Source organism: Echinops telfairi, unplaced genomic scaffold (assembly GCF_000313985.2).
Source record: "Echinops telfairi isolate 266 unplaced genomic scaffold, ASM31398v2 ScPeMD7_7424;HRSCAF=8462, whole genome shotgun sequence".
In the NCBI taxonomy this organism is placed as follows: Eukaryota; Metazoa; Chordata; class Mammalia; order Afrosoricida; family Tenrecidae; genus Echinops; species Echinops telfairi.
The window spans coordinates 50,885,027-50,894,990 of NW_022111324.1; the positions used below are offsets into that span (position 1 = coordinate 50,885,027).

At 54.7% G+C, this 9,964-nt stretch overlaps 1 protein-coding gene across 1 annotated transcript in view; it reads left to right on the forward strand.

Annotated features, from left to right (window-relative positions):
• Positions 1-9,753: 9,753 nt before the first annotated feature.
• CDK18 (cyclin dependent kinase 18) overlaps positions 9,754-9,964 on the forward strand; it is a 28,951-nt gene continuing 28,740 nt past the window's right edge. The window contains exon 1 of the mRNA XM_004699832.4: positions 9,754-9,945. The gene's annotated coding sequence lies outside the window, so the exon portion shown is untranslated. The remainder of the gene's footprint in view (positions 9,946-9,964) is intronic.

A 9,964-nucleotide genomic window follows, 5' to 3' on the forward strand; every position in this document is an offset into this window, starting at 1 on the left:
GCTACTCTGCAATGGACGTTGGGCTCCTGCTGTCCTCCACAGCCTTCCACAAATTGGGTACTCCCAATTTAAGCTCGGATACTTTCCCTTTGTCGGATTTGGATTTTGTTGTTGTCCTCTTTGGACCACCCCAGCGGGTGTGCCTCTTCCATGTACACGCAGTTGATGCCTCACTGAGATGGCTGCTCAGATGTTCGTTTTTAATGAAGCTCTCCAGTGGCAGACTGAAGGGAGGGCTGTGGGCAGGGAGCTGGAGGGCCTGCAGGGTCCTGGCCTTGGCTCTCCTCTCTGGCCTTGAGTGAGGTGCCCCCAAGGCAAGTTTGTCATCACCAGCCCTGCCCACCACCCAAGCTTCCTGGACATCTCCAGGCCAGGATGTTGCACCGGCCCCTCACAGCCCACCTCGCCATCAGCATCTCTGGTCCCCTGTGCCCGTCCAGCAATGCTCCTGACTGCTCATCCTCAGGCAGGGCACCATTGAATGGCTCGGCTTACAAAGCCTCTTGATCAACCCCGCTGCCAACCACAAGGCCAACAATCCACCCCCCCCCCCCCACACACACACACTCCTCTTCACAACCCCCTTGCCCCTGCCCAGACCAACTAATCCAGCTCACTCGAAGGGCCCCTTAACCACCCCCAATACCCTGTCCTCTGCCCTGCCAAACTAAGGCCCAGGGATAACCTTTAACCTCGAAGCAAAATGATCCTACGCAGTCATCGTTAAACTGACAACCTAGCCCCATTTTTAAAAAAAAGTTTATAGGGTTCTTATAAAGAATTACCTGCATGAGTCCCGACCGATCCCAGTCTACTGGAAGGGGCTGAGAGTCTGCACTCATGATGATGTGATAACATGGGCGGAGACAGTAAAAACCGTGGGAAGTCCGTAACCCCCAGGTCACTGAACTGTGTGTGGAGAGACTGCGAGTGGGTGTGGATTTAGTTGTGTGTGCGGACATCAGAAGAAAACCTGGAGACAAATATTCAGTCCCCCTTTGGCACAAACTCCCATTCCCTCCCCCTCCCCAGCCACCAGTAACCACTAATAAACTTTGGTCTCTATTAGATAGTTGCCGCTCGAAAATACTCCACGTCAGTGTAGCCACATGACATTGTCCTTTTGTGGACAACATATTTCACTCAGCCTAATGTTTTCCATATTGGGTGGGGTTCGGCCATGGGCTAGGCATAGGCACTCTTGTGAGGATGGCGCAGGACGGGGCAGTGCTTCCTACTGTGGTGCGTGGGGCCTCTAGGGGCCGTTCCATGGTGCGTGGGGCCTCTAGGGGCCATTCCGTGGTGCTTGGGGCCTCTAGGGGCCGTTCCGTGGTGCGTGGGGCCTCTAGGGGCCGTTCTGTGGTGCATGGGGCCTCTGAGTTGCAGTCCACTTGATGGCCCCCAGCAACAACAAGGTCTTCGAGGTGCCTCACATTATAGCAAATACAGGACTTCCTCTCTCTTCCTGGCTGGAGAGTACTGCGTTGTGGGCCTGCACCACATGTTGCGCGCATCCATTCATCCGTGGACAGACACTGGCTGTTTCCACGTTTGGGCTCTTGGGACCAGTGCTGCCATGACTATTGGGGGCTCTGTTTACGTCAACCGTTTGGGGTAAATGAAGCAGAGTCGGCTCTGACAGTGGGGTCTTTCAGTTTATACCTAAGAGTGGAATTGTTGGGTCATGGGGTGCTCCTTGGTGGGATAAGTGCTGGACAGCTAACCACAAGGTCAGAACTTCAAAACAACCAGCTGCTCTGAGGGAGAAAGTGGAGGCTGTCTACTACAAGGACCTAGAGCCATGGTTCTCAACCTTCCTCGTGCCGCGACCCTTTCATACAGTTCCTCATGTGGTGGTGACCCCCAACCATAACATTATTCTCATTGCTACTTCATCACTGTCATTTTGCTAATGTTAGGAATCAGGTGACCCTGTGAAAGGGTCATTCAACCCCCAAAGGGGTCATGACCCACAGGTTGAGAACTGCTGATCTAGAGTCTCAGAAACCCTTGGCATCGGTGCCTATGAGTCAGAATTGACTTGCTGGCAGTGGGTTGGGGGTTGGGTTTTTGGGGTTGATGGGGCTCCCAAGGCCTCTTCATCCTCGAAGCGGCAGCTCAAAGTCCAGTTCCTCTCTGTGGGTTTCTCCGCTCCCTGCCACCTTTTCTCCATGCCCACTGTGCTTCATGCATGCTTCTGCGGGAACACTTGGCACACGGGGCCCAACCACGTGGTTGCATTCCTCTCTCCCTGTGCACCCCGAGCGCCTTCGACTTCCTCGTGGCTGGGGTCCTGGCACCAAGCACAGCGACCGACACACGGAAGAGACCAGCACACGTTTCCACCTGGAGCTAGCGTCTAACTGCACAGAACGCTGGATTTCAGGGCTCGGTTTTGGGTCTTTCTGGCCATCATCAACTCTCTCTTTTTCAGCGTGGGTCTAAAATAGATACGCGTGGCATTTGCCACTACGACTCAATAGCCTTCGCCGTGCTGTGTGATAGCACCACGACCTTACTGTCCCATGGGTCTCTTCCCCTTAAACAGAAATTCCGCGCCCCGAAGGGCTCCGTTCTACCTCAGAAAGCTCAACATCCATCCGTACTGTTTCCTGGAAATAAAATCTATACAGAGCTCCTACCGTCAGTGAGTGATTGAATAAGTACATCCTTTGAGAACAAATCTGTCATTCATCCCATTATGTAGGTGAACAAACTGAGGCCCGGGTGAACTAGCGCTCTCTGCTCCCTTCTCCCTACCACGGGAGGCTCAGTGCTTCTGTCCAGCTGAGGCTGCTCGGCAGCCCAGTGACAGGTCCAGTCTGGTAACTAAGGACCACTTGCTCATTTTATCCATCTTTTGTGATAGTTTTGTTACCATGGCGATGTGGGGTGTGTGTGTGTGTGTGTGTGTGTGTGTGTGTGTGTGTGTGTGTGGCATTTAGGAGGCACTGTGGGTGCTGTGGTGAGGTTCTAATTGGTTTGATGGTTGCTAGGTCAGCAGGTCTCTGATTGGCCAGCTCTGTTTCTGTGCCCACCCTGTACTGGAGCCCTCTGGGGATACAGCTGCTGCCCCATCTGAAGTCTGGATGGGCCCTGCCTGGTGGAGTGCTGTGCGTGTGTCTGGGTGCAGGGGGTATGCACACACGTAACGGGCATGCTTGCCCATACGTTTGGCACGAACAGTGGGGAAAGGGTGTGCCACTGGGTGCAGGGAGAAAGCAGAGGCCCCCAGCTCCCCACTGGAATCACCCAGGAAGCAGGTAAATGACAAATTCCTCCCAATCCGCCTGCCTCTCCATACATAACTAAAGACGCTGGCCTGCCTTAGACCAGGGGAGGAGTAAGAATTGGCTGAGTCCAGCCAAGTCCTGCGGCCCACCCCCAGACTCACAAACCCTGGACACTAGACTGAGGGTGGGGCGGGGTCAGTCAGTCCCTGGGCCCAGGTTTCGGCTGCCAGTCCCCTGGCTCCCCATCAGGCACAGACATGCTTGTGGAGGCATCAGCTCTGCTCTTCCTTCCTCTGAAACCTGAGACGGGCCCTGGAGGCAGGCACCAAGGGTCCCAGGTGCCCATCTTTTCCCAGCTCACAAAGCACTTGCGCAGCCCGGTCTGCAGGCCCCCTTGCACTCCGAGGGCCAGGCCCCATGGACATTCTTCCCAATGTGCTGGATAGGAAAACAGAAGCCCCCGGGGAGCATTCTGCACCTTACTGACAGACAGGCTCAGGCCCACGGGCTCCCTGTGGTTCCTGAGCCACTTCGGGAGACTGCCTGCGGGGTGTGGGTCTGGGTATTTGAATCCCCTGGGGAAGTGGGGCATGTTGGAACTTCTTCTTTCTTTCAGAAGCTTTGTGAATGCACTTCCCACACAGTGTGTGAGGGAGCGTGGGTCCCCCGCTGCCCACTCGGCCGCTTGTGTAACTGCCTGCTGTGGCATGTCGGTAGTAGGCCGTGAGCAGGGCTGCTTCTGCAGCCCCACTGTGCCACCTGCTGCCCTGGTCTCTCAGCACCCGCTGCTAAGGCCACCAGGGATCCACAGAGCCCCAGGCGGGTGCAGGGACCAGGGCCTGTCGGCAGGGTCTAAGGGAAACACCCAGCTGAGAACCTTCCATCCGACCCTCTGTGGACTACAGAGAGGGAAGAAACCGCATTGATGGAGGCCAGAGTTTACATCTGATGGCTCATCGAAACCTCCCAACAGCCCCAGGAGGGAGGGACTGTTACCGTCTCAGCGTTACAGACAGGAAACTGAAATCAGAGAAGTAAGGAACTACCCAAGGTCACACAGCCTAAGGCTCTCCAAAGCCCAAGGCCTTGGAGGAGGAGGGACCAGGTGATGCAGAGGCTGCTGAGTTGAGAGACGTGGGGGTGGATGGGGAATGACCTGGAGATGGGGGGAATGGGGAACGGGGGCGGGGTGGGGATGGGAGGGGACGGGACACTAAGGGTTCTGAAGGCGTTTTTAGAGGGCAGTTAGGAGCAGAAAAATGAGGGTGGCTTGAGCAAGGCCTACACACACACACACACACACACACACACTCACATTGCACTCCCTCCTCAGGTATGAGGCCCACTCACAAGCCCAGGCTCCTTCTGACCCCACTCTCCCTTCTACCCGTCCAGTTCAGCAACATGCCCTCCTCACACCCCTGTGGCTGCCGGGTTCCAGAGGCCCAACACGCCATATTTTGAGTCTGCTCCCCACAGACCCCCGTCAGCAGCCCACCAGCCCCCTCTGACCCCGGGGAGCAAGATGATGCTTCTAAACTTAGAGAAGAGATTGGAAAAATCCCCCTTGGCTATCCTATGGTCTGCATCCGGTAAGCTGTCAGCTCTCTGCTGAGCAGCTCTCCCTGGCTCTCAGGCAGAGTGAGGGGCTCCCTCCTGGCTCACATTGGCTCCCTCACTGACTGCCTCCTTGCAGTTTGCTTCTCCCACGGATGGCCGAGCTGCATGAGGACAGGGACTGAGATGTCAGCTCAGCCCTATGTCCCTCTGAGTCAGTACAGTCCTGGCACATAGCAGGTGCTCAAGAAGTGTTTGTTAGACACTGGTGAAGGATTCCTACTGCTCATGGAGCTGCCACTGGGAGGCAGGCTCCAGGGCTGGCCTGTAACCAACCACATCATAGGAGCTTGTTCGCTACTTTCTTTTAATGCATTTCTTTATAGAAGAAAAGACAATGGACATATAAACCAATGCTTTAAAAGCTGAGTTTAAATTGGAATCTAAAAGAATCGCTATTATACACAAATGTAGAATAGAGGAATCTCTCTCTTTGTAAAAAAAAACTTTTTTTTGCATTAAGACTTGAATCAGAAGATTGGTAAATGTGTAGATGTGTTATCTTCAAGCACAGGCTGCGTTACTATTCTGAGTTTGTAAATTGTCCTTTTGATACCATCTTGCTGTCTTTTGTAGGTACAAATAAAAACACTGGTGACACTAAAAGATGCAAACCAGAAAGCGTTTTATTTTACGTTGAGTGAAGGCTGACCGACCGAGCAGCTCATATGCATCTGGTTTTGTGTCATGGACTGTACCCCCCCAGTGTACCATCACTTACCCCCCTTCCTCCTGGGGCTTCCTGTTCCATTCCTCGGAACTTTGTCCTCGGAGGCACGCTGCCCTTTTGCATCCCAATGGTTGCTCATTCTCAGGCATGTGTACCTCCCCAGGGACAGTGCTCTCATTAGAGACTGGTCTGTTGCTGGACAACTTAGCCACAGGGGTGAGCTCAGCCCTAGATATGAAGGATGAGTAAGGACAATGGTCTTAGGGGGCTCTACAGGGATTTCAATCATTGATTTTAAGGAAGTAGACTGCCAGGCCTTTCTTCCGCGTCTCCCCTGTGCAGACTTGAACCTCCAGGCTCTCAGCTAGTAGCCTGAGCATATGAGCCATTTGCATCATCCCGAGACGGGCATATGTTACCTCTACTCCGCCCAACAACAGCATGAGATCAGTTATTATCATAAAGTGCCACCCTGCGGGTGCCTGGTATCTTTGAAATGCTCCATGTTTTCAGAGTAGAGTCCTGGCTCTTTTGCCATGGCACAGAAGGGCCTTCGGGTCCCGCCTCCCTCTCCAGCATCTCCTCCAGCCTCCCCGTAGACTCTACACACTCTAGTTGTATGACACTGCAGTGCCTAGTAACTGTGGACGCTGCCTGCCCCCACAAGCTCATGACATGCACGATGGCTTCTCCCTGTGTTTCAGCAGGTTGATTCTGACTCATTGGGACCACCGGTGACAGAGTAGCACTACTTAGCCCACTTGTCACTAAGGAGGTGGCTGATCTGACAGCTTCACTACGCCTAGGGGTGGGGGTGGAGGGGTGGGGGGAGACAGCAGAGATGGGGCAGCAGGGAGTAGAACTTGGGACCATCTCAAAAGATATTATTCAAAGGAGTAGAAAACTTTTTTGTGCCAAGGTCTCTAGTCAGTGCTTCTTGTACCAGGATGTCCAAGTCCTTACAACAAATGTGTAAACGGGTTATGACCACCCATTTCACAGATGCCAACCCAGAGGCTCCGCAGTGAAGAAACAAGAGCAGCGGATATAGAAGTGTGCGTCTGCCCGAGCTGCATATAACCAGCTCAATGTGAATCAGTCCATTCTTTTCCGTTTGCTCGTTTTCCCTCCATTAGCACCTATTGCCTTCTGCACATACTAAATGTACTTCTTTGTGCAGTCTGGGCGACCTGGTGGAATGGCAGTTACGAGTTGGGCTGCCAGCCGCCAGATCAGCAGTTCAAAACCAGCAGTTGCCCCTCAGGAGAAAGAGGAGGCTTTCTACTCTGGTAAAGAGTCACCGACTGGGAAACCCACAGGGCGAGTCCTACCCTGTCCTGTCGGGTGGAGATGAGTCAGCACTGACTCGATGGCAGTGAGTTGGGTTTTGAGTCTGGCAGTCCCAGCCATGGCACAGGCATTCAACTTGGTGGCAGTAAGTCTTTGCAATCTTTACTGGAGGGAGAGTTGGTGGTGTAGGGGGGTACAAGTAGGGTAACTGCTGATGTTGCAATTAGTGGATTAAACCCTATGTATACTCCACTAACCGCAAGATCAGCAGTTCAAACCCATCAGGTACTATTCTGAATATTATGAGTCAGAATCAACTCAATGGCATTGAACTTGCTTTATTTGGGGGGGGGGCAGGATACTCTGTATTGGAAGGAACCCTTCTGTACTAAATGACTAACCATAAGGTTGGAGGCTCAAACCCACCAGCCACTTCATGGGAGAAAGATGAGGTTGTTTGCTCCCATGAAGATGTACAGTCTTAGAGACCGTATATAGGATCACTATGAGTCAGAACCACCTCCATGCTAGTAAGTCTGGAGTTCTGGAATTTTTACTGGACGGAGCCCCAGTGATGTAGTGGGCTATATACATTGGTATTCAAACCCACCGGCTTCTCCAAGGGGAGAAAGATAAGGCTGTTTCCTTATATCAAGATTTAAAGCCTCAGAAACCCTAGGGAGCAGTTCTACTCTGTCCTATGGGGTCACTATGAGTCAGGATCCACCCATGACAGCGGGTTTGGTTAATTTTTATGGGAGCAGATTGTCAGGGTGTTCTCCCACGTAGCTACTGGGCAGGTTCAAACCCCCAATCTTTTGGTTCACAGAACTTAACCATTGCACCACCAGGGGTCTGTCATCTGGAGGGAAGGGACTGGGCTTCATTCCCCTTGTGTGTCCACAGCCCTAGCTGTTCTCTGACATGTAAGAGCGGCTCAGACAATGTTTGTTGTTGGCCTCATTGCACTGGCGCCCTGAAACTCTGCCCTTGGCTCCCTTCTCCGGAATACGCCAGTGAATTCAGTTCCATCATCATCATCAACCTCTCCCCTTCACTCCCTGCTCCTCCCCTGAGGCCACATGGCCCCCCTTTCGCTAGTTTTCCATCACACACCAGTTATAGAGCCTGGAGCCTTATGCCCACGATGTCTTCAAACCCTGCCAGAGAGCACAGAGGTAGCAGAGTGACTATCCACACGCTACTCTTATGCAGAGCCCCCCCCCCCCCATCTTCCTTCTTTTTCCCCACCTTCAGAACCAGTAGGCGTCCCTGGGTAGCCTAAATGGGTGTTCAGCTAAATAACCAGAGGGTTCAGAGGGTTGTTGGTTTGAATCCACCCCGAGGTGCCCTGGAAGCGAGGCCTGGAGACCTGCTTCCAAAAGGGCACAGCCATGGAAACCGCCCTGGAGCCCATTGTACTCTACACACGGGGCTGCCACGAGGGAGCACTGGCTCCATGCCGTGCATTTGGTTCTCATTTGCTAGCTCCCGTGGGCAGCTTGTGCTGCAGGCTTGATCCCACCCAGGGTGCAGGGCTGGAGGGCCGCCATCAGTCTTCCTTCTCAACCACCCATTCTCCATGGGAAAGACCCACGATCAAAGCTTCAGCCCTAAGGAGGGGAGGGCACATCTGCTTGGCAGTATGGAGAGGAGTGGCCACATCCTTCTTGAGATCCCTCCCTACCAGGCCCCAGACTGCAGGGAACACAGACCCGGATCAGGTGCTCCAGCACCACCTCCCCCACTCCCAGCCTCCAGGAGGCAGCAGGTTGGCTGGAGCCCAGATAGCCGCTGTGGTCCTCTACGTTACTCCAGTTTGTCTTGGATCCCAGGATGTGGGTGGGATGGCCATTGATTGACACTAACTCCTGGTGGGAGTTGGGCCTGTGCCATCTCCCTTCTGATCCTCAGTTTCCCCTTATCTGTGAAGCAAGAGCTGGACTAGCAACAGCTACAGGCTGACCTCGGAGATACAGCGGGTTGGACCCCAACCACCGGGGGTATGGGAATACAGTCAGCCACATGGTTTGTTTGTTTTGGATTCTTGGGGCAGATAAAAGTCATTCTTATAACGCGGTCTGTGAAGTGTGCCATAGCAAGATGAAAAAGCTTGAAATATTGTGAGAATGACCAAAATACGACACAGAGACACAGGGTGAGCAGAGGCTCTGGGCCAAAGACCTGCTGAAAGCAGAGCTGCTGCAACCTGTCAGCAGGAAAAGCCCCAGATCAGAAGGGCAGCACGACGGGCAGCCGCTCTCTGCCCGGCTTCTAGGACTTGTAGGACGGCTCTTCATTGGCCTGTGGGCTACATTCCAAAGGACAAACGAACAGCCTTCAGGATAGGAAACTGGACGGAGGCCGGTAGAGAGGGTGTCATTCTGACCCTGGGGCCATGCGGTCAACAGGGGTGGGGATTCTGCTCTTAAAGGTAAGTGACAAGCCTAGTGGACAGGGCAGCGGAGTCCCAGGACTCTAAAGAGGGAAACGACAAATGGGACTGATTGTTGACAGATTCATGGTTAGGGTGCCCGCCGCGCTCAGCCTGGGAAGGCAGAGGGCTGTATTCGGAGACCAGCATTCTCAGCAAATCATCCCTGGTCCCCTGGCCCCACGCCAGGGGTGACCCGGCCCCGGACAGCCTGAGGGCCAGCGGTGGCCAGGCCTGGGAAGGAAGCAGGAAGAGGCGCTCGGCCCCTGGTTCCCAGAGTGGGAGAAAGGGGTGGGCACCCGGGCACCGAGAGCCCTGGGGATTGGCAGCGGCCGTGGGCAAGGCGGGAGGGATGGGGGAGGAGCCAGCTGGTACGTGAAAACTCTGGCGGGGGGCCGGGCTTCTCCCCTCCCCCTTCTCCTCCTCCTCCTCCCCCTCCTCCTCCTGCCCCTCCTCCTCCTCCCCCGCCCCTTCTTCCCCACCTCCCTCCACCCGCTCCCTTCCCCTCCCCTTTTACCTCCTCCTCCTCCTCCTCCAGCTCAGGTTGCTGCTTCTGGGGGAGCAGCTCACCTTTCCGGAGGTGGGGAAGCAGCCCCAAGCCGGGCGGGGACCCGGGCAGGGCGCAGGGCACGGCGCTCAGCCCGCGGCACCCTGGCCGTCGCGGGTGGGCGCTGTGCGCCGCAACCCCCTGGACACGCGCGGTGAGTCCCGTGGGTGCCG